Source organism: Pan paniscus, chromosome 10 (genome assembly GCF_029289425.2).
Source record: "Pan paniscus chromosome 10, NHGRI_mPanPan1-v2.0_pri, whole genome shotgun sequence".
Taxonomy (NCBI): domain Eukaryota; kingdom Metazoa; phylum Chordata; class Mammalia; order Primates; family Hominidae; genus Pan; species Pan paniscus.
This window is the reverse complement of record NC_073259.2, coordinates 115,415,267-115,440,290: the sequence shown is the minus strand read 5'-3', so window position 1 is coordinate 115,440,290 and position 25,024 is coordinate 115,415,267. Positions and strand designations below refer to the sequence as shown.

The 25,024-nt window shown below is 45.9% G+C and overlaps 1 protein-coding gene and 1 non-coding gene across 5 annotated transcripts in view; both read right to left on the bottom strand.

Moving 5' to 3' along the window:
* The window catches only part of ABTB3 (ankyrin repeat and BTB domain containing 3), a 341,504-nt gene that overhangs the window by 277,830 nt on the left and 38,650 nt on the right, over positions 1-25,024 (bottom strand). The window lies entirely within an intron of this gene.
* LOC112436798 (small nucleolar RNA SNORD74) lies at positions 6,923-7,005 on the bottom strand. The gene has a single exon (XR_003025489.1). It is a non-coding gene; the product is annotated as a small nucleolar RNA SNORD74 (small nucleolar RNA).

Sequence of the window (25,024 nt, the reverse complement as noted above, 5' to 3'; positions counted from 1 at the left end):
GCCAGGATGCAAATCCAGAGGTCTGGCCTCTTAGTCCATGCTCCACACGCCACACCATGCTGCAGTCAGAATGGTTCCCCCTGCCCTTAGGATACAGCCCCAACTCCTGAAGACAATGTGGAAGTGTTTGATGAACAGATCTAATCTCCTTTCCAGCCTCATCCATTGCCATTAATTCCCTGACACTGCCCAGCCCTGAGGAAGACGCTGCCCTCTCTAGTCTCTTGCATCTGCCCTTGCTGTTCCTACCCGGAGCTCTCCTCTTTCCTGGCCAACTCCTTCCTCAGCCTTTGGGTGCCAGTGTAGGCAGCCCTTCATTAGGAAGCCCCTTTGCATACCTCAGGCTGGATCAGATGCCCACTTGGCATCCCCAGATTACTCTGCCCTTGCCCTAACCCTGTACACAGCCCACTCTTGTGGGGCATGTGTGTTCACCTGTCTGCAGAGGCTCCACACCCATTCATTTGTTTCAGCAAGTATTTAGCACATGCCCCTGAGTGCCCAGCCTGCACTTCTAGGTGCTGGGGAGACAGTAGTAGGCAAACCCAAGTCTCCACCTATGCAGACCTATCTTTCTAATAGAGGAAACAGACCATAAACAAAAATGCAATATAATATCAGGGAGAATGATGAAGACAAAGGCAGAATAGAGGAAAAGAGAGTAATGATGGGGGGTGGGTAGTGTAGACAGAATGGTCAGGAACAGCTATGCATTCATTAAACCAGTGGTCTCCAAACAGTTTTGATCACACATCCCTACCATTCTTATATATACCTCTCTGATATGTGACTATATATTTAATTATAGATTATACCAAACCTACAACTGAATATATAGTATAATATTAGAGACATATACATAGCATATATAACATTGTATATAATATACTGCTGTACTACCATATAATGTAGCTCATTATAAAATATACATAAAGTATATAAATACTAAAAGGATGAGAAAAATGTTCTAAAACATTCTTCTTGCCCTTTCGTGCACATTCACGCATGTACCCTGTTTTAGAGACTATTGTGACAGAATGGCAGCTCAGCTCAGGGTTAAAAAGAAAAATGCAGATAAAGAAACAAAGCCACTCCCTGATCCTTGCTAATTACACTCAGCAGGCACCCCAAAATAATTTGTCAAATGACTCGGCATGGGGTTCAGTAGATGCTAGGTAAATCAGCCTTAGACAGGTCATTTCCTAATTCTTGGTGTCAGTTTCCCCATCTGTAAATACAGGGCTTGGTCCTCCTTCAGACCACACAGAAACAAAAACCTAGGTTCAGGTTCACTCAGCTTGTTCCCTGACCAAGAAGGGGCCAACTCAGTCATGTTGGGACACGCAGCCAAGTTCTGGTGTGGGCGGGGCTTTCATCTGCTGGCTTTTATTGATTTTTACTGGTTTACATGGAAGGAAAAGAATGCAAACAAAGAAACAAAGGCACTCCGTCCCTAATCCCAGCAAATTATACAGAGATTCAGGAGAGTAATGAAAACCATAAAGCATGCTCTGAAATAAGAGCTCCCAATCTTCCATAATCTTCGGTGATAAAACGCAAAGCAGCAGGCCAGTGACACCCATTCGTAAACACTGGGTCTGTTTACCAGCGTTCAGTTCAGAACACATTTGCTGGTGCTGAGAACCTCTACTGCTGTACTGCACCCCGGGAGTTAAGGGCAGGTCTTTTAAGGTTCACAGACGAATCACAGCATCGTGCAATGCCAGGGCTGCAAGGGGCCTGAGAATCTGTTCTGCTGGAAGGTGGATAGATGGCTGCAGGTCTGCTTTCCTTCTGAACTGCAGCCAGACACAACACTGTGAGGTGTTAGGGTGAATATAAGCCCATTGTTCAGTTAAGGAACTTGAGCCCAGAAAAATCAACCTGTTCCAAGGACATGGAGCAAGGAGTGGAGCCGAGATTCAAAGCTAAGGCTTCCTGGCAGCTTGTCCAACTGACCCTTGTTCTTCTAGAGGGCTCTGTAAGCTCCTCAAGGCTGAGTCAGTCTTTGTCATCTCTCTGTTTCCAACTGTCCCAGCACTAGGCTTTGCTGGTAGTGGGTAATCATTAATATTGAGGAAGGAAGAAAAGGAATGAGAGAGGATGGGATGTGGGGGATACTCAATTTGTGGCTGGTGTATTGGTCCATTTTCATACTGCTATGAAGAAATACCTGAGACTGGGTAATTTATAAAGAAAAGGAGGTTTAATGGATTCACAGTTCCACATGGTTAGGGAGGCCTCACAATCATGGTGGAAGGTAAAGGAGGAGCAAAGGCACGTCTTACATGGCGGCAGGCAAGAGAGTGTGTGCAGGGAAACTGCCCTTTATAAAACCATCAGATCTCGTGAGACTTCTTCTCTATCACAAGAACAGCACAGGAAAAACCCACCCCCATGATTCAATTACCTCCCACCAGGTCCCTCCCATGACATGTGGGGATTATGGGAGCTACAATTCTAGGTAAGATTTAGGTGGGGACACAGACAAACCCTATCAACTGGTCTACTAACACCAAGAGCAATGCCAACAACCAGGACCATTTATGGAGCCCTTACTCTGCACCAGGTGGAGCAATGTGTGCTTTAAATGCAATGTCTCGCCTACTTTTCCAGCAACCCTATGGGAGTTTACTATTATCCCAATTATATAGAAGGGCAAAGGGAGGCTCAGAGAGGTTCAGTAAATTGCCTAAGGTCATTCAGCAGGTACATGGTAAGTCCAGGATGTCAACTTTGATGGCTCTGGTGCTTAACCACTACCCCACACTGCCTGCTGCTGTGAGCAAAAATCAGGCTTCTTAAATTCCTTCTGGCACCATCTGTTACTCTGTGCTACAAAAGCAGGAGTGGCTCTCACATCAGATGCAGGCAGAATCCCAGTGACTCCTATTTTACAGCCTCTTAGGGAACCCCAATGCTTGTCCACAGGGCATGGCATGCAGCCAAAGACCCATCAGGGGACGTTTTCACAAGTGACAGAAGATCCATTCTTAGTCCCAAAGACAGAGGGAGCCAGCACAGTTGTAGGTTTGGGCATGAACAGTCAGGATGCGTTGTGATAAGGGAAACAGGGAAGGCGAGCCAGTGTGTGGAGGCAGAACCAGACAGCTCAAGGGGAATGAGGGCCGTAAGGGGACAAGGTGAGAGCCAAAAACATGAACTGGTGGGCTTCTCCAGGTGGAGGGGACTAAGAGGATGGGGTGCATTGTTGGACAGCCCTAGCTCCCCTACTTACTTGCTATAAGATCTTGGACAAATTACCTATGCTCCCAGAGCCTCAGATCCTCATCTATAAAATAGGACAGTATCTGCCTTATAGAGTTGTTATAAGGATGAAATACCATAGTGTACATAAATTGGTTTAAGCGCAGGTCCTGGCATATGGTGAGTGCTCAATAATTAATAGCAATTTGTGGTGGCAGTGGTGCAGTCATTGCCAAATGATGTGCAAAGTAAGGGGATGAGCAGGGAAGATGCCAGGAGGAAGCAAACCCATCATCCCCCAATATTTAAGTGACTTGAGGTTAAGAGACCATGTCTGCCTATAGCCAAGCCAAAGAAAGTGGTTAAGGGACATGCCCAAGGTTGAGTCACAAGTGTTTTCTGGACAGGGACCACAGCTGAATCATCTAATATTCCAGCCCTTGGCATTGGCTTTGCACAAAGGAAGCACTCCACTGGTGTTTGTGAAATTTACACATGGCTTGGTCTCCCGAAGTCCATAATGAGATTATGTTCCCCACTTTTTCGCTTTGCATGGTTCCCTTTTACTTCCCTACCAGATGATTCACTTATCTTCTTCCCACCCTTCTTGAGCGTCAAGTGTGTGTTGTGGTCCTTCTGGAAACTCTGAGGGGATTAAAACAAGTCCAGAATGGGGCTGTCATTGAAGCAACCAGACTTAAACATTATTTGGCCACATCCTACTGCCTTTATTACATTTGGCCACATCCCACTGCCTTCCAAAACAAGGTCTTCCTCTTGGCTGTGTGAGCTGTGTGCAATGGTAATCCCATTTCTGCCTTTCTCATTCCCAAACCATCCATCTTCAACAGGCATTTGCCAGAAATGACCACGGTGTATGTTTACGGTAGCTCAGCAAAGAGTTATTCGTCTAACCAGAAAACATCACAACTCAGAACCACAATGAAGAGCTAGATTGACAGTCACCTCCAAGCACATGGTCACCTCCAGCACATGGGGCCCTCTAAGACCCACAGGGATCCAGGAGAGATGTCCCTGAGGCAAGTTGGGATTCCTAAGAAGCAAATAAGGAGATGGAGATGAGCATAAAAGGAGTATACATGGGACAGACACACACACACACACACACACTCTTGCTCTCTCTCTCTCTCTCTCTCTCAAGGAAGTGTTCTTGGGCTCAACCCCAGTGGCAGGGAAGGGTGAGAAGCAAAACCGGACAGAGGGAGAAGTTAGACTGTGATGCAGTCTCAACAGAGGCCTCAGGCCATTCTGGTGTGTGTTAGCAAGCTAGGATGATGCTTCAGCGCTGTCCTAAATTGGTGCATGGGGGCTGGGCTTTTATACCCCTACATCAATCAGTCCCTGGACATGGGCTGCCTAGGGAGAGGGGTGAGACTTTGGCCCAGAAGCTCTCTCAAACAAGGTCAACTTCCAAAGCAGACAGAAAGCTGAGAGCTGCGCCAGCAGCACTCCCCTCAGCTGTGGGGGAGGCCCTTCAGTCCTGAAGGGGTATCTGAGCAGTGCATCTCCATGTCCAAGACAGTCCAGGTATTAGCCACTGACGCTTTTTCTTCATTGAAAAACAGAAAAACACAGAGCAGTGGTGAGATGTCGGACTCTGGACTCAGACGGGCCTGGGCTCAAATGGAGAATCTGCCCCTTATACCTCTGGGCCCCTCACCTGAACAACAGGGCTGCTGAGAGCACCTTGCACATTCAGCGCGAGGGTTGTAGGGTTGAATAAAACAGCATGTGTACCTGGCATATAGTAATCACTCAATAAAAGGCAGCTCTGATCATTATTACATAACTCAGAATGAAGGAGAAAACTGTTTGCTCTGGGCCACAGCAGTAGTACTTGTTTCTCGGTGCTGAGAACCTATACTGCTGTATTGCACCCCGGGAGTTAAGGGCAGGTCTTTTAAGGGTCACAGATGAATCACAGCATCGCGCAATGTCAGGGCTGCAAGGGGCCTGAGAATCTGTTCTGCTGGAAGGTGGATAGATGGCTGCAGGTCTGCTTTCCTTCTGAACTGCAGCCAGACACAACACTGTGAGGTGTTAGGGTGAATATAAGCCCATTGTTCAGTTAAGGAACTTGAGCCCAGATAAATCAACCTGTTCCAGAGACATGGAGCAAGGAGTTTGCAGCATAAATGCAAATTCATTCATTCATCCATTCATCAAATATACACTCAAGGCCTACAATTATGTGCTGGGAACAGTTCTGGGGACCAGAGACGCAGTGGTGACAAAACAGAGAAAGCCTGGCCCTCCTGGAGTTGAGTGAAACAAAAGAACCAAATATGTTTGTAATACACACCCTGTGAAGGAAAATATGGCCAGATGAGATGACAGAAGGGGATGGCTGGGGCGCAGGGTGGTGAGGGAGGGAGAGGAGGGCATCTTCGAGGAGGGGAGCAAATACCAGACAGAAGTGAGGACGGGGGCCATGGGGTTGTCTAGGGGACACCATCCTGGTAGAAGGAACCGCAAGGGCAAAAGCTGAAGCTGAGAGTTGCTGGTCTTATTCAAGGAATAGCAAAAAGGGCCCTGGGCCTGGAGAGTGACAAATAAGAGATGGCGCATGGGGAAGTGGGCTGGAAAAGCAGCCCAGGCTAGGCAGGATGGTACACAGCCTCAGTCGAGGCAGGAACCCTGGATTCGACTCCCAAGGTGATGGGAGGGAAGCCTCTGCAGGTTTGAATAGGAGACACAGCTGAAGGGTATAGGATTCCTAGGGCAGGAAGAGAAGTCCATAAAGAACAATTGTCCAGCTGGGAAGAGGGCAGTGGAGGTGGAAGGGAGGGGATCACAGAAACCAAGTAGTAAGGAACCTCAGAGACCATCTGGCCCAGGTCTGGCCTCCAGCAGGTAAGTAACAAACATCACTGTGCTACAGACCAGGAACCTGAGCCCAGAAACTTCGAGCTACCTGCTAAGGGCTCCACAGCCAGTGAGAGGTAGAAGGGCACCGGGCCCCCGGTCTTCTCCCCTGGAGGTGCCCCACTGGCCCACAGGGAGGAGAGGGCTTTGGTTTTGTTGCTGCTGTTTCTGCTGTCATTTTATTTATTTTTATTGATGATGATGATGATGATGATGATGATGATGATGATGATGATTTCTGACACCAGGTCTCACTCTGGTCCTTCAAGCTAGAGTGCAGTGGCACAATCTTGGCTCACTGCAGCCTTAATCTCCCGGACTAAGGTGATCCTTCCACCTCAACCTCCTGGGTAGCCAGGATCACAGGCACATGTCACCACACCTGGCTAATGTTTTGTATTTTTAGTAGAGACAAGGTCTCGCCATGTTGCCCAGGCTGGTCTCAAATTTCTGGGTTCAAGTGATCCTCCCACCTCAGCCTCCCAAAGTGCTGGGATTACAGACGTGAGCCACGGCACCGAGCCACTACTGTTATTTTAAAGGGAACCCCTAACACTTAACACCTTAGTGTTTCCATTTCAGGGAGGTTCCTCAGTCCAGGAATCTGCTTGCTAAATGTTTTCTCTGTGTGTTGCATGACCAGAGGAAGCCAAAAAGACTTAACCTTTCCCCAAAGCCAGCTACTGCCTCCATCCAAAAGCATTCATTCAGGGCCCAAGAGAGAAAACAGTCAAAGATCTCAGGTGAGTGTGGGTACCAGAGCATGAGGAAAGATGAAATTATTCATTGTAGAGGAAAGCTACTCCTAAATGGTTTTTTGATTAGCTTCTTTTTTCCATCAGAGCCGTTGGCATTCATCAACCCTCTCAGATGTCCCTACAAACACAGGCTTCCTCAAAGGCTGTTCCTAAATGTTTCAGCTGGGTGGTGCCTGTAGGAAAAAATATGAGAAGATTCAGGGCCCATAAACAGAGAAGTCACTAGCTTGAAGCCGTCTTCCTCTGCTCGGGCCCAGAAAGCAAATGCTCCCCTGGGGTTCACTTTATGTATATAAAGCATCACTTTCAGCAGGACAGCCAAGAATCCTGGTCCCAGCTGGTTGGGTGGGGCCACGGAGCTCACTTTGAAAAGGCCAGGAAGGATGAAAGCACTCAGGAAAAGGGCCTCCCCTGGCCCCAAAGTGCAAAGATTTGAAAAGCCAACTTTGAACTTGGTGTGGGAGGGTCCCAGCCTGGGAGGGGGACATGAGGAGAGAGGAGTGAGCCGGCCTCAAACCCAACCTCGAAGGGCAGGTGAGAGATCCTGCCCAGCAGGAAATGGGAAATGTAGGTTAGACAACTAGGGCAGTTCTGAAGCCGGAACTGTGTCTGTTGCGAAGTCAGGCAGGGGCTGTAAGATGTAGGAAGTAGAAAAAGGAAAGGACCCAGCAGACCTCAAAGCCTCCGATTTGGAAAACGGAGCAGAGGGGAGAACAAAGAAGTGCTCTGACCAGGCAGGAGGGTACAGGGCACCGAGGCAGACGGAGGGGAGGCTGCGGCTGCCCCCAGCCCCCTTCCCTGCCCACTCCCTCTGCAGGTAACGGGGCTGATGATTCCAGAACCCTCCCACCATGGAGACTCAGTGGGCTCACTCTGGGAGGGCTCACCCAGGCCTCTGCCCAGGACACACACTAACAGTTCCACCGGAAAGTCCTCTCCGCCTCCAACGTGTCCCGAGCTGTCTGCGCAGACTCCACTACAGCACTGATCCTGTCTGATTTTATTTGCTGGGCTGTGCATTCAGTTCCCCCACAAGTATTTACTGAGCATGAATGGAAGGCACCGGGCTAGGGAAAGCGCAGGATGCTGAGTTACGGGGCCATCCCTCTCTCCAGGGAAGAGAAAGTGCCGGGTCCCACAGCCCAGACACCTGGGCTCCAGGGTCCGGCTCCATCACTTCCTGGCTGTGTGACATTGGGCACATTCCTCCAGCTGACTCAATTTTAGTTGCTTTATCTATAAGATAGAGGAGCTTGGAGATGGGGATGTGGGATGAATATGCTGCAAAGGCAAGCAGGGGTCAGGTTAAGGCCTCTGCATAATATCACAGCTGCCATTTATTAAGCATCTACTACTGTGTGTCTGGAACGGTTTTAGATGCTTTATGGATATCATCTCTAAACCTCACAATCACCCCCACTTCCTCAAAGGAAAGTGATGCTTTATATACATGCAGCGAACCCCAGGGGAGTGTTTGTTTTCTGGGCCCAGGCAGAGGCCCAGGAAGTGGGTTCAAGCTAATGGCTTCTCTGCTTATGGGCCCTGAATCTTCTCATATATTTTCCTACAGGCACCACCCAGCTGAAACATTTAGGAACAGCCTTTGAGGAAGTGTAGATGGGAATTGCTCCATCTACACACACAGGTGCAACAGTAAATGGGAGAAAACCGGTGCTCAGCACACAGTAGGAGCACCGCCAACCAATGCGGAGTTCATTCATTCTTCCAACACATATTTGTGTTTGCTAGGTGCCAATGTTGTTCTAGGCCAGTGGTTCTCAACCAGAGGTGATTTTGCCTCTCCCTCAGGGGACATTTAGCAATGTCTGGAGGCATTCTTTTTGAGGAGAGGGGGTGTTACTGGCAGCTACTGGGTAGAGGCCAGGGATGCTGCTTAACATCCTACCATGCACAGGACAGCCCCTCACAAGAAAGAATTGTCTAGGCCAAAATGCCAATGGTGTTGAGGTTGATAAACCCTGCTCCCGGCACTGGGGAGACAGCAATGTACCGAAGAGGCAATGTCCCTGCAGCTCACTTCCCAGGGCAGGAGACAAATGATGAACAAAGATAATAATAAGTCAATATCTACAGGTCCACTGGCTAAAGTGCTACAAAAAATAAACTAAGAAAAGGAGGAAAGAGAATGATGGGGTCATCAGGGACATACGGGACATTTGAGAAAAGCCCGGAGGGAAGCAAGGGGGTGAAGCAGTGGCTGCCAGGTGTGATAGAGAGAGGCTCTGGGGTGGGTGTATCTTCAAGTGTGGCAGGAAGTCCACGCAGCTGAGCTCAGTGAGCACAGAGGCGAATGGTTGTAGAGGAGGTCAGGGGTTTATTATGCTGATTTAGTCATGTGGACACCTTATGGCCCCCTTGGGAATACACTTCTTGAGGATGCAGGCTCTATCCAACCTCTCAGTGCCACACACTTGCTGGAACCAAGCTGAGAAAGACGCCAAGTTGAATTGAACTTTGGCTCAGGGGAGGTGGTTTCCTGTATTATGAAATTTACATGAGATGAACTATCCGTGCTTTGTTCTGGTTTGGGGCAGGAAATGGGCTTAAATGTACTCTCAGCTTGTATTCTGTAATTGTTGCTTGGCTTTCATTCATGTGTCACTGGGGAAGGAGTTGCAAGACCTAACGCTGGTCCTGAGTACAATTTCAACACTGTCCTCTTAGCCTTAATGAGAAGATATATTCATTCATTGATCCAACAAATAGGTATTAAAGATGACAACAGGGCAGAATTGGGATGATGCAAAAGTAAATCAAACACAGATTCTTCTCTCAAGCAACTTACAGAAAATATATCTTCACTTTTTCAGATATAGGTCTTCACTTTTTTATGAAGTGAAGATACTTTGTCATATAAGGTACAAAGTACCAAATAGAATGAATACAGAACTATGAAGAAGACCAGATGAGTACCTACAGGACAGGAGAGCAAACAGTTTACATCTCACATGCCGATTCTCATCAGTAGCAGCTGCCTACAACTGTGTTGAGAAGGATCCTGAAGTCCCATCTGAGTTCAGTGAGATAAAGTGCTGTGCTTAATTAGTTATGTCTGCCATGATCACAGAACCCAAGTGGCAGAAGTACCAAGTATCTTTGCCATCCAAGCTGAAATGGAGATCAAATAAGTGGAAATGGATCTTGAAGAGTGAATTATGGCCTTCCTCTTCATATTTAACATAAAAATATAGCAAGTATACTGCACTATTAGGATGGAAATGGAGGAGGAGTAAAAAACTCAATTTCATAATCTATCTTGAGCGTACACTTATTTACCTCCTTAACTCCAGGAGTATTTAAGAAATGAGAGGGAAAAGCAACGAATCCTCTGCTAGTAAAGGAATAACTACAAAAGTCTAGGCCAGACTTTACTGCTTAAAATCAGAGGGCAACTGGCTCTGAAACGAGGCCAGCTCTGGGCATCTGGACTGAGTGCCCCTCCCCAACCCACCTCCATACTTCTCCCCTAAAGCTTCGTAGAAGCCTGGCAGGACAGCAGCTTAGTCTCATCCTAGAACAAGATTTGCCAGTCAAATCCTTCCTTCCCAGGGACTGGACAGACAATGTGAGGCTGTTTAGCAACAGGTTTGGGGCAGATTTCCTAAATCTCCTTTCTCTCCAATCCGTCAGCCTGGCAGAAGCAACCTAGAGATGGGATTTAGTCTCATTCTGACACAGCACAGTTCCAGAATGATCTCCCTGCTTGCTACTCAAGCCGGAATCAAGCCAGAGCCTACATACAGGTCCCAGGATCCAGAGAGGAATGAAATTGCTTTATTAATATCATAAGGTTGGGGGGAAGGGAAGCATGTTCTGATTGGCTATGCCAGCAGTAAGTAGTTCAAAACACAATCCAAAGGGAGGAGAAGAAGGGGGGTGGGTCAGGACAATGCCCGCTGAGATAAACGCCCTCTGAGGGCTGCCGTATAGTAGGAGGTGGTCACCCTTCTTGGAAGGTGATAGCCTTTCTTGGCCAGTGTGCTGGGTCGAAAACAACTTTTGGATCCTCCTGCCTACCCTGACAGCCCTTCGAGGCTCAGCAAAGGTATCAGCACAGAGCCACAACCAAGGGATCAAAAGCTTAAGTCACAAAACTGTAAAAAAAAAAAAAAAAAAAAAATCCCTTTTTTGATAGGCAGCCAAAGAAGCACCTTCACAGAGCTGGCTTTGCATGGCCTTTCAACCAAACTATTTCCAGCAGCACAGGCTCAGCAGCCCCACCAGGCCACCCAGTCCAGAGCATGGCTGCAACACTTCCCATGCTTCCCTCAAGCCTGCGACCCAGAGACCATGCTTTGTCTTGATTTTTATCTATTTTTTCAGGGGAAAGGGCTGAGAGAGGAAGGGGAGCCAGGCAGAAATACTGTGTTCCTAAAGCCCATGTGAAGAAATGCCCAGGCAAGAGCCACACTCTGAGGACTCGTCCAACATTCCCGGCTAAGTTTCTACATCTACCTTTGTCTCCAAGCCTGTGGGGCTGATTGGCTGACTTTGGAAGAAGAGAAAGTGTGTGTCCCTGGAAACCTCTGCAGTGCCAATGGAAGTGTGCTCATTGGTGGGAAGGTCAATGGGAAGCTTCCACGAACCCACATGGGCCACCATGGGGATACACAGAAAGAACGAAAGAACTGAGGAGAAGTCATCCATTAGCAGGTGAGAACAAGAGGCAGTGACATTTGGGGGATCAGGAATAATGTGTTCTCAATTTATACCTACCTTGGTGAGGCCTGGGGAAAACCACTTACTGTTAGAGTTTTTGTCTGGTGACAATGATCAAAGGGAAAATAACGTTTACTGAAAGCTATGCTTTTACATATATTCTAGCATTTAACTCTTACAGAATTCCTGGCGATACATATCATCATCGCTGTTTAACAGATGTAGAAACGGAGGCTCAGAGAGGTTGAGGGAGTAGTTCAAGTTCACGTGGCTGTAAGTGGTGGAGCCAGGAACAAGCCTGGGTTCCTCTGACCCCAAGTTTAATGTTAGTTTCATTATGCCTCACCACCTCCCAGCATTACAGGAAATCATCAGGGCTCCCCTACTCAGAATACACCAGACAAATTCTGCCAAACAAAACTCATTCTGTTTTATTTCTTGAACAATAAGGTGCAGAGAGCTCAGAAGAGAACAAAAGCTCAGAAAAAAAAAAAAAAAAACCATGTTTGGGCTGGGTATGGTGGCTCATGCCTGTAATCCCAGCACTTTGGGAGGCCAAGGAGGGTGGATCGTCTGAGGTCAGGAGTTCGAGACCAGCCTGACCAACATGGTGAAATCCTGTCTCTCTTAAAAATACAAAAAATTAGCTGGGTGTGGTGGTGGGTGCCTGTAATCCCAGCTACCCAGGAGGCTGGGGCAGGAGAATTACTTGAACCTGGGAGGCAGAGGTTGCAGTGAGCCAAGATCACGCCATTCACTCCAGCCTGGGTGACAAGAGTGAGACTCCATCTCAAAAAGAAAAAAAAAAAAAAACCCTTGTTTGAACCTGATTTATAATAAAGGTTGCATCTCATCTCGATGGGGAAAGGAATGGTTCTATAACGTCGAGAAAACTGGCTCACTAAATGAATTTGGATCCCTCTCAAACACAATATATGAAAGTAGACTCTAAGTGGATGAAAAACCTAAATGTGAAAGGAAAGTTACAAAGCTAACAGAAGAAAGTGAAACAATACCTTTGTGAACTTAGGGCATGGAAGGTCCTCTTAAATAAAATCCCCAAGGCACGAACCAAAAAGCAAAAAGAAAAAAAAGTTGGTAGATTTGATTACATCAAAATTAGGGCTTCTGTTCAACAAAAGACACTGTGAACAAAGTTAACAGAGAGGTGGCAGAGTGGAAAGTGATATTTACAATGTCTAAACCCAACAAAGAATTAACATCTAACTACATACGTAACTCCTATAAATCAATGAGAAAAGAAAGGAAATGCAATAGAAAAATGGTCTGTAGATATGAATAGGCAGGTCACAGAAGTGGAAACCAGAATAGTCAACAGGCAGATGAAAAGATGCTCAAATTCGTTAGTAATAAGATAAATGAAAATGAAAGTAACAATAGATTCCACATTATACTCAACAGATTTACAAAATTACAATGTTGAGTAATATTGATTGTTAAACAGGATATGGGTAAACGGGAACCCCTCCACACCACTGGTGGGGGTCTAGACTGGCATAGCAGTTCCAAAGACTCACCTGGTACTGATTATCGAAACCAAGTTTGTATAAACCCTGTGACCCGACCAACCCACTCCTGAGTATAGATACTTGCATGGGGTCCATATGGGAACAAGTGAAAGGAGATTGTTCCCATAATGACAACATTATTGTTCACGGTACTGGGGAATTGGATGCAACTAGTTGCCCATCATTAAAGAATGGATAGACACAAAATATGATGGGTGCCAACTATGTGATAGTCATTACACAGTTCACCAAATATTTCCAGTGTCTCTGTCTCTTAGATTCATAGTAGGCTTGCAGTTCCCACTGCTTTTAAAGTGGAGAATGGCCATGTGACTTGTTTTGGCCACTTCTGGGCAGGCTTTAAAAATCAGTGTGCTATTTGTCACCTTCTGGACAGAGCCTTTAAGAGCCAGTGTGTGATTTGCTACTTGCTCATCTCTCTGCCATGTTGAATGGTGGAGGCTCCATCAGCCTACGTCTCCAAAGCAAAACTCTTACTAACAGGATGGATATGTAGTAGAGCTAAGCAGTAAACCTGCATAATTTTAAGCTGCTAAGATTTTTGTGCTATTACCGCTGCATAACTTAGCCTATCTTGATGGAGTTAACTGTGCAGCTGTTAGAAACAATAAGCTAGATGTACAACCAACATGGATAGATATTGAGAACATAAGTGAAAATGGAAAGATCAGGACAAGCTCCTTTGTGCAATATCATTTCTATAAATCAATAACACACACACAGAAAGCAATTTTACATGTTTTATAAAGACATGTACCTGTTCAAGAGCATATATTAAACGCCTTGGATGAGTACCTACAGGGGAGTGGAGATTATAGACAAAAAAGTGAAGAACTAAAATGAGAGAGAGAGGCCGGGAGTGGTGGCTCACCCCTGTAATCCCAGCACTTTGGAAGGCCAAGGCAGGCAGATTGCCTGAGCTCAGGAGTTCGAGACTGCCCTGGGCAACATGGTAAAATCCCGTCTCTACTAAAATACAAAAAGCTAGCCAGGGGTGGTGCCGTTCGCCTATAGTCCCAGCTACTCGGAGGCTGAGGCACGAGAATCGCTTGAGCTGGGAGGAGGCAGAGGTTGCAGTGAGCCGAAACTGCGCCACTGCACTCCAGCTTGGGCTACAGAGTGAGACTCTGTCTAAAATAAATAAATACATAAAAATAATAAAAATAAAAAATAAAATGAGAGAGAGAGCCCTTGCATAATGATAAAATTTCCGTGAACTTCTGAGTATGAATAATTCAACCCTCTGTTGTATCCAAGATCCAAAACAAAAAGGAAAGAGGAAAAAGTGTAAATCATTTTTCTTGGTTGACTTCAGTATGCATTTTAGACTCTTCATGCCAATCAGTCTTCTACAAGCACAGAGTTTCCTTTTCCTCACCAAATTTTAATCAACTTGGATGGGTTTTCACTTCACAATCTCTATGGTTACCACCCCCTTGGTATGAAGGTATAGGCTCATACCCATTCACAGCAGCTACTGCCAATCTTCCACCTCACTGTGATCTGGGGAAGGCACCTTCCAATAAAGGACAAAGAAGCAAGCAGTCTGATGAGACAAGAACCGGACTGTACCAACTGTGGCAAAATCTAAGCAAATCACCTGTGTCCCAACTATTTGGGGAGTGGTTGGGGGCTGTGCTCCAGCTGACTGATAGGTTCTCAGCAAAGGACAAATGGCCAACAGGCACAGCCAAGTGGGGAACCCTACAAGTTCTGCTCAGGCCTCACCTGTAGGAAGTGATGCAGGTCTCTCAGTGGAGTGCTTCTGGCAGCCTGAGTTTGCAATGTCCTTCCTGCCTGTTCCCAGGATACCATGGGATCCCTTCCAGAAAGAATAATCAGTAACTCAGATGCAAGGAGTCACTTTCCTTCTCATGCATTAAAAAATATATATTTTCTGTTGATAGGGTACCAATATAGACTCAATGTGGATTATAAAATTGTCTATTTTCCACCCCATTTTCACTTTAATAGTAAACCATGTTTGCTAAATCTCCCAATTAGAGGCTGAAGAAAAACCGTGCTTCACTCTTAAAGCTGCATTTTCACTAATTTGGTCGCTAGTTAAGGGCTGAAGAGAGATGGCAGCTCCCAAGCCTACATGCTGCCCTCCTCCTAGCCCACTCCCCAGCAGGCATGACTAATCAATCTCTGTATGCTTTTCTCCTAAGCCTGAACCTTTTCTGCAGCCTCAAATGGTATTCTCCAGAGTTGTTTCCTGGTGTTAGGTTTTTTCCTTTTTTACTCTCTTCTTCCTTTTTTTTTCCTTGTAAAGGTTTTAGAAGAGGAGGAACATGTTCAGTCTTCTATTCTCAGGAGAATAATTATATCCAGAGACCTTATGTACGATGCTTTCTCTGGAAAATAGTTGTTTTCAAGGTCCCTGGCTTCCTCTCTTAGTTACTCATTCAACAGTCATCTGTGAACTGCCTACTGTGTGCTGGTGCTTAGGGTGTCAAGCACTGAAAGACACTGATAAAAGGTTCAAAGAGGCACAAAGCAAAAAGGGGCCAACCAGCTGGGAAGGCAGGGTGTGGCAGGGTGGGGAAGGCTTCCAAGAGAAGGTGGCACATTCTCAGCAGCCGTCTAGAACAGTGACTATGGCCTGAAAGGTGCTCATGGCAGTGATGCTATCAGGGATGTGTGGTGTGTTCTCAGGATATGTTATCCCTTATCTGGGCTTCATCAGCTCCCAGGGGTGCCCCCCATCGAAGCCAACTGTTGATGGATCTCAGTGTGAGGCGGTTTCTGATGACCAGCATTCCTTTAGAGGCTGTCAAATTCCATGAATGCTACCCAACTGTGAATAAAGTGTAACTTTTCACTTTCTGGTGGGTCAGTTGCCTCAGGTGGCATCACTCACTGCAGCAGGTAGGGTCATTCACTGCAGTGCAGTTGTCTGTTAGGATCTGTGCAGTGCCAAGCTGGACCTACCCAATATCACAGCACATCTCCTCCCTGGCCCCTAAAATTCCATCCCATCATGGCAATGGCACTTTAGGGAGGAAAAACATGGTGGGACAAGTTGGGGGTCATAGCAAATGACATTTACTGCACAGCCCCTACATACCCACATTGGTAGGTGCTTGTATCAGCTCATTCAACCCTCCACAACTTGGGAGGCAGGGAAGAGTTGAAGAAGATACCCAAATAATCTAGTACAGCTGGATTGGGATTAAAATCTGACATCATTATGAAGTTGATAGAGAAAAAAGGAAAACACCTATTTTTTTGTGTGTCTACTCTGTGTATTGTGTCCATATATGTGATTTCCTTCATATCCCCCAAAACTCTGAACAATAACTATTATTATTCCCATTTTACAGATGAGCAAGTTGAGGGTTCAGAAAAGTTTGCTCATCCTCATCATCATCACAACACAAATAACAATTACTATCCATGAACACTCAACTTTGTATCACGTTTTGCAAACACTTTATATCTATTATCTTATTTAATTATCACAGCAACCCTGTGATGTGGGCACTGCTACAACCACTTTAACTGTGAAGTCACCGAGTCTAAGAAAGGTTCAATAACCTGGTCAAGGCCATACATTCAGTAGGTGTGTTAGCTCTGGAATTCAAACTCAGGGCTGTCTGACTCTAAGTCCATATTCTCAAACACTGCGAATGCTACCTCCCAAATGTGTGCTATGTACTGTGTACAGAGTACTGGAGCAACCACTGTGACAGAGAGCAATACCTACTGCCTCCCAGGGGACTCCATTTGGCCTCTTTGCTTGTGTGGAAGTTATTCCTTAGATCAAATCTTCAAAGGAAGAAAAACCAGCTTTAATAAAATTTAAAATAAAATTTTGGCAGCGCCAGCCTTCGGCAACAATAGCTTGCACTTACACATACTGCATGCCATGCAGGCTTTCGAATAAGCACTAGACATATGGTGACAGACATACTGCTGCTCACCAATATTCCTCGTGTCCCTCTGCTTCTGGGCCCTTTCCATCAACACGAATTCATGCACCGCAACTTGCTTTGGCCAATGAAGTGCAAACAGTGATTTGTGGTTTGTGATTTGTGTCGCTGCCTTCAGAAGTGTTTGAAAGCCAAGGCCAGAAGCGGTGGTTCACGCCTGTAATCCCAACAATTTGGGAGGCTGAAGCGGGTGGATCACCTGAGGTCAGGAGTTCAAGACCAGCCTAACCAATATGGTGAAACCCCATGTCTACTAAAAACATAAAAATCATCTGGGTGTGGTGGTGTGTGCCCTGTAGTTCCAGCTACTCAGGAGGGCTGAGGCAAGAGAATCACTTGAACCTGGGAGGCAGAGGTTGCAGTGAGCTGAGATCACGCCACTGCACTCCAGCCTGGGGGACAGAGCAAGACTCCATCTCATTAAAAAAAAAAAAAAAGTATTTGAGAGCCAGTAAATAATTCTCCATAATCTATTTTCCTTTTGCAGCAAGAGTGGAAGCACGTTGATATGAAGGGGCTGTAAAATTGACACAGCAGGGAATATGTCAAGCCAACACATGGAGGGCAACTGTCTGGGGTCACTGGCCCTTCGAAGGAATCTGCATGAGTGACAAGCACACATTGGTTGCATTCAACCTCTGAGATTTGAGATTTGTCTGTTACTTCAGCATAACCCAGCTTATCCTAACAAAATCCTCACAATAACTCTATGACAGGGGTGCTGTTGTTAACCCCACTTTGCAGAAAAGAAACTAAAGCAAAGAAGAGTTGGGTAACTAGCCTAAGATCATATAGCTAGAGGGTACAGCCAACTGTGAGCCTCAAGAGTTAGGACTCCAGAATCCACACTCTTAATCAGTATCCTCTATTTCCTCACTCACACTTTTACCAATCAGATATACTAATGCATAAATATGTAGGTCTTCCAATTTCTTAGTATACCTTAGCCAATCTTTAAAGAATAAGAAAATTATCACGACATGTAATTTTTAAAATGCCAAAATTTCTTGCTTTAAAAAATAGAAGAAAAAACAGCCTAGTTTCAGCTTATATGGCAATTACAACTAAAAATGGGTTACAACAGAGGTGGCTGCTCTGTGGGGAATTGCCTAGAACAATGGAAAACCGCTTAAAGAAAAACTCTGTTTCTCTTGTTTTACTCAATTTCTTAGTTTACACCCTAAAGGGCAACAGACACAATTAAAAGTTTAATTAGTGTTCTCATCCTCCCCTCCCAAATTGTATGTTTTCTTTCTAATCAAAAATTATTTCTTTAACAGATTCATTGTTTTCTCCCTAAATTAAAGCAGATCCTTAATGAGGCACTGCAATCCTTAAGTCAAAATGGAATCATCAGAAACCTCACTTTGTGAACTCGTGTGTCTCTCTTAGTTCTCTAAGAAGCAATGACACTTGTCAAGTCCTCTCTGTTGTGTGCAGTCCATCATAATTGCTGCTCATGGTAATTTAAAACACATGGTGAAGTGGTTCTTTCAAAAGCAATTAATGAATTTCATGGGAACAAGGCTGGGCAGAAGGCCTGCCCCAACGCAGTGAGGGGCAGGCCATTTCAACCCAGGGACAATGACAAGCTGGAAGTCTGGCCTTTTAGCTGGATCTTCCTCTAAGTTTAAGGGTTATCACCCTTTCAAAAGTCTGGTGATGCTGATACGGGGAGACAGCTTTATAATGGCTGAGTGATCTCTGGAGTCAGGCTGCCGGGATTCAAATCCCAGGTCCTCCATGTACTAGCTAGGTGAATTAGGACAGGATCCTTAATTCTCTAACCCTTAGTTTCCTCATCTACAAAATGGAAATGGACAGAATATCCAACTCATTGTTAGAAGAATCAAAAGAAAAGATGCATGAAAAATGTCTAGCATAGTGCTCAGTACAAATTAGCTATCTTTTTTTTTTTTTAGACAGGGTTTGTTCTGTCACCCAGGCTGGAGAGCAGTGGCATGATCATAGTTCACTGCAGCCTCAAGCTCCTCGGCTCAAGCAATCCTCCCACCTCGGACTCCCAAGTAGCTGTGACTACAGGCATGTGCCAACCTGCCAGACTAATTTTTAAATATTTTTTAAAGACTGGGTCTCACTATGTTGCCCAGGCTGGTCTCAAACTCCTGACCTCAAGCAACCCCCGCACCTTGGCCTCCCAAAGTGCTGGGATTACAGGTGTGAGCCACTACACCTGGTCTACCGTTTTTATTGTTATTATTAGAGAACAGTATTCCCCTCTCCTGATGTTTCCTGCCACGTGGAGGGACATCCATTTGTATGACATTCCTGGCATTACCCCCTTACGTCTTCCCTGGGGAGGTGGAAAGGCCTCATCTCGTTAATGAGTTTGGGAAGAGAAGCTGGCAGGCATAGCTGAGCTCATCCACACATCCTCTTTGGGAGCCAGCTACTAGCAGGAAGCAAGCATTCTGTTGATCTCCAGCATTACCATAGTTCCAGGTTGAGGTCTGCAGTTTCCTAGCACAGCTCATGATTAGGTACTTACATCTGCTTCATTGTAGCGTTCAGTATCAGGAAGCCAACTGTGGCTACACCACTAAGCCACTCTTAGTCTGTTTGGGTTGCTGTAGCAAAATATCATAGACTGAGTAGCTCAAACGGCAAACATTTCTTTTTCACAGTTCTGGAGGCTGGGATAGTCCAAGATCAAGGTGCCAGCAGATTCAATGTCTAATGAGGGCTTCTTTTCTGATTCATAGATGGTGGTATTCTCACTATGTCCTAACATGTTGGAAGGGGCAAGTGAGCTTTCTGGGGTCCCTTTTTTATAAGGGCACTAATCCCATTCATGAGGATGCCACCCTCATGACCTAATTACCTCCCAAAGGCCGCACCTCCTAATACTCTCACATGGAGGAAAATTCAACATACAAGTTGAGGTGGCGGGGTGGGATACAAACCTCCAATCGATAGCAGCCATGTTCTACAAAGCAGCCTGTATTAGTAATACAAGCAACATTTCCATCTCTATCTCCCTGACCTGCCCCCAGTCTACATCAGCTATATCAGAACTAGTGTAGAGAAAGGAGGTATTATTTATCAGATCCTCTCAAACCTCAATGGTTGTCACTGCAACCTTTCTGGGGGGCAATCAAAGCCTTTTATGAACTGGGGGATCAAATCCAGCAATTCCACATTTAGGAATTTATCCTCAGGATATAATCAATCATATACGAAAAGTTACGTTGCAGAGTAATTTACTCCAGACTGTAATTTGAACTGAAAAATGAGAAACAACTAAATGTCCAGTATTACAGAAGTGAACACAAAACATCATACAACCATTTTAAATGATGCTGTCAAAGAGCGTATCACGACACGTAAGGACACTCATAATCTGACAAATGAAAAAAGCAGGCACAGAACAGTATGTGCAATATGATTCTATCTTGTCAGGAAAAAACGTAAATGCATAAAAACATTGGGAAATGCTATAATACATCAAGTTGTTAGCAGTGTTTAGCTCTAGATGGTGGGATGATGGGTCAGTTACATTTTTTCCTTTCATCGCTTATGTGAATGCTCTAATTTTCTCTGATGTACATGTAGTCAGAAATATGAAAAGAAGGTATTTTTTATTTTTCAAAAAGCCAGGTGAGGCCAGGTGCAGTGGCTCACACCTGTAATCCCAGGGGCTACTCCTAAAGTGCTGCTTTGGGAGGCCAAGGCAAGAGGATCTTTTGAGCCCAGGGGTTTGACACCAGCCTGAGCAACACAGTGAAATCCTCTTTCTACAAAAAAAAAAAAAAAAAAATTAAATTAAATTAGCTGGGCATGGTGGCGCATGTCTATAGTCCCAGCTACTCAGGAGGCTGAGGAAGGAGGATTGCTTGAACCTGGGAGGTGGAAGCTGTAGTAAGCCATGATCATGTCACTGCATTCCAGCCTGGGCAACACAGCGAGACCTCGTTTCAGAAAAAATACAAAAAGCCATGTACCCAGTGACTAACGGAGAGAACTCCTTTGGTGAGCACAACCTCTGCTTCTTGCCTTCCAATGGGCCTGGCTCCCCTTTGGAAACAGAGCCATTAGGTAAATAGGACTGTGCATCTTCCCTGACTTTGCCAGTTAAAGGCTGATTGCTCAGACTCTACTCTGAAACAAGTCAGGGCAGGGTTGTGTTGGAGCTTGGGGCACTTGTGGGACAGTCATTGCTGGCTGGGGAGGGGAGGTGGTGACCAAAGCAGGGAGCTTAGAATAGCCTAGAGAAAACATTCAGGAAATGGGAACCTGGGATTTTGGGGTCTTCGCTGCCTACAGGTGAAAGTCCCAACTGCTCAACATCTTACATCTTACCCCACTGGCTGGGCTCCAATCCAGCAAAACTCTTGCTGTCCCCCAAATCGTCCATACCCTAATCCCTCAAAGCCCCTGATGAGCTGTTTCTTCTCCTCACCCTTCTCCAACCACTTACTATCTCTTTCTGATGGACTCCTATTCATCCTGCAAAGCCCAGCTCAGCTATCACCTCCCCTGGGAAGCCTTTCATTACCTTCATTCCCATTGCATATTGTTCAGACATTGATTATATCAGTGACCATATAATGTAACAACTATTTAGTTATGTGACTTATTCTTACCAGCATGGGGGTTCTCTGAGAGCAGGAACTATCTCTTATCACTGGATTTTATAACCCAGCATAAGTTGGGCACGTGGTGGGCACCTGATAAAGTTCTGAGGTAGGAAGAAAAGAAAGGGATGATGACAGGAAGAGAGAGAAGAAGAGAGGGAGGGAAAATAGGAAAGTAAGGGAAGAGATAAAATTGGCAATAACCCTGGTGTCAAACTGGTGCCCAAACCATAGGCTGGCAGCTGACGATGAAAGGAGCAGAGGCAAGTGGAAAGGTCCCCAGCTTTGGTTCAGACTGAGGGAGGATCAAACCCCAGTCTTGGGCAAGTTACTTAAAGTCCCTGAGGCTTGGCTTTTTTGTCTGTAAAATGGGAATTTTACAGACAAAGTTTAGAAATGAGGTCTGCACAGCACCCAGCACATGGGATGGGGTCAAAACCTGAGAGCTATCATTTGGTGACTCACGGCTGCACTGAGTGCAGTCCACCAAGACAAAAACAAAGTCCTAAATAACACTCGGGCTGCCTGGTGACAGACTGCAGTGCTCATCTCCCTAAACCTTTCATTTTAATATGACATCATGTCAGAGGCAGCTGTAATCTCTGCTATCCGGTTTCTGCTCCCTTTGGAGCCAGCACACCACCAGCAACCCCTGAATTTACCCAGCAGCAGTGTTCTTGGAGTACCCAGAGCCCTGAGCCTGGAGGCAAGACTGGAAAGGGAGCAGGTGCCTAGAAGCCCAGAGGATGCACAGCCATCTCATCTGTATCTAATTAGCAGTCATTTCTCCTTTCTAGGCCTCAGTCTTCTCATCTGTGAAATAAGACGCCTGGACCAGATGTCCTAAGAGTCTCTCCACCCTGACAGTCAATGATCCCATCTCTTGGGCATCAGCCCCACTTCCATGCCTCCTACCTTTTGTCCTCACAGTTACCCAGCCCTCAATTTGAGCACAGGCACCACGTCTGACTTTTTTTATTAGTATGAATGTCAACTTCCAGATGCTGAGATGACAGCATTTCTTAGGATCAGGAGGTCAGGTCAACTGTGACACCCCTTCTGTCCCATGCCACACCTGCTGCTGCCCTCAGCCTGCCAGAACATAAGATGGGACAGCAGACTCTTCGGGGGGAGTCAGGCCTGGCCTGGATGCTGCAGAGAGATGGCTCCCACATTTTAGTGGGTTTCAGAATCCTAGGAGGCCTCCTTAAAATAGATGGTGGAGGCCAAGCAGTGGTTCATGCCTGTAATCCCAACACATTGGGAAGGCAAGGAGGGTGAATCACTGGAGGGTGGATCAAGACCAGCCCGGTCAACATGGTGAAACTCCGTCTCTACTAAAAATACAAAACTTAGCTGTGTGTGGTGGTGTGCACCTGTAATCCCAGCTATTCAGGAGGCTGAGGCAGGAGAATCACTTGAACCTGGGAGGCGGAGGTTGTGGTGAGCCAAGATGGTGCCACTGCACTGCAGCCTGGGTGACAGAGTGAAACTCTATCTTGGGAAAAAAAAAGACAAATAGATGATGGAGCCCACCCCCAGAGTTTCTGATTCACTGGGTTTGGGGTGGTTTAGGGACCACAGTTTGAGAATCATTACTTGAGACAGGATTTTAAACTCCACCCCATTACCTGTCTGAACTTATATCCTCCACTTTCCCCTCTGCAATGCACTCCAGCAGGCCTCCTCACTCTTCTCCAAACACACCAGACACATTCCTACTTCAGTGCTTTTGCACATGCTGTACCTGCTGCTTAGAAAGCCCTTCTCCAGGTATCTGTGGAGCTCATTCCCTAACTTCTTTGAAGGTCTACTAACATGCCACTTTCTCCTGCCACCCCAGCAAAAATCACAATCTCCCAATGCATATATCCTCATTCCCTGGTTTATTTTTCTCTGTAGCACTTATCCCCACCTAACAAGCTATATATTTTATATAACAGATTGCATTTATTTGTGTCTTTCCCCCTCCACCACTAGAATGTGGATTCCACTGAGGGCAGAAGATTTTGTCTGTGCTATTTACTCCTGGACCCCAGAGTACTGTCTGGTTCATTGTAGGCAATTTAATATTTGCAGGAGAAAGAGAGAGAAGAACAGAAGGAGAAAGGAAAGGGAAGGAGGGAAAGAAAGGAGGAGGAAGGAAGGAAGGAAAGATGGAATTTTGGAGACATGTAATTTTTTAATAGTTGTAAGGGATCAACAACATGGGTGCCAACTGTGTTATTTTGCCAAATAGGGCTTTAAATGCCCAGAAATACCAACTACCATCTCTCATCCTATTAGGGTCTCACAGGGCAGACCAGAGGCTGCTGAGCACATGTAGTCTGAGTGAACAGTGGAGTTGGGTGCTATGCAGCCCACGTGGTGCCACGCATGCTCTGAGCACCATCATTTCATGAAAGAAAGGATATTTTAGCCCCAGTAAAATATAACAGAGTAACAGAGAAGGGTCAGTAAGCAGATATCACTTATTTTTATTTTTTAATTTTTTATTTTTTTAGAGATAGAATCTTACTCTGTGGCCCAGGCTAGAGCACAGTGGCATGATCATAGCTCACAGCAGCCTCAAACTCTGAAGCTCAAGCAATCCTCCCACCCCAGCCTCCTGAGTAGCTGAGACTACAGGTGCATGCTACCACAAGCAGCTAATTTTTTTAAAAGTTTTGTAGAGATGGGGTCTCCCTATGTTGCTCAGGCTCACCTCGAACTCCTGGCCTCAAGCCATCCTCCTGTCTTGGCTTCCTGAGTCTCTGAGATTACAGATTTCATTTTAAATACCAGCTCTGAAAGCCTGGGGCATTGGGTAGAGAAGGATGCTGAGGCCATCTCTGGGATGCCCACAACGGAACAGTTGGTGGAGGTGGGAGCACAGGTGTGCTATACACTTGCCATTCTTGCAAAATATGCCCCATAAATGCTGGGCAAACAGATAAGTGGCATTTGCCTGCTGAATGTGTCCATAATATGCTGGCTGTCTAAGAGAACAAGTACAGTGACATTTCAAGACATGACCCAATGCACAAGCAACTTCCCAAAGCTGTAATTCACGAGATTCCTCAGGGTCCTCTAAGCTCCTTGAGGGCAGAAACTTATCTTTGTATTACAGCTAGCCTTCAATCAGTAGGTGTTGAGCTGCTTTTCTTTTTCCTTTTTAAACTCAGAAGTTAAGTTCCAGCTTCAGTGGCTATGCCCAGATGGTCTGATTCTGAAGGACAAGAGAATTCAGTGGCATAAGCCCCGTGCTTGGCATGTAGTAGGTTCTCAGTAAACTTTAGCTGGCGGGATCACTGACAGATCTTCTGACTCATACAAATACTAACCACAGCTCTGTGGACTTGACTGTTGCTCAGTCTCTGCTGCTGCATTTGTTTCTAAAGGAGATAGTGCAGCATTTGTCTGGAGTATTGCCA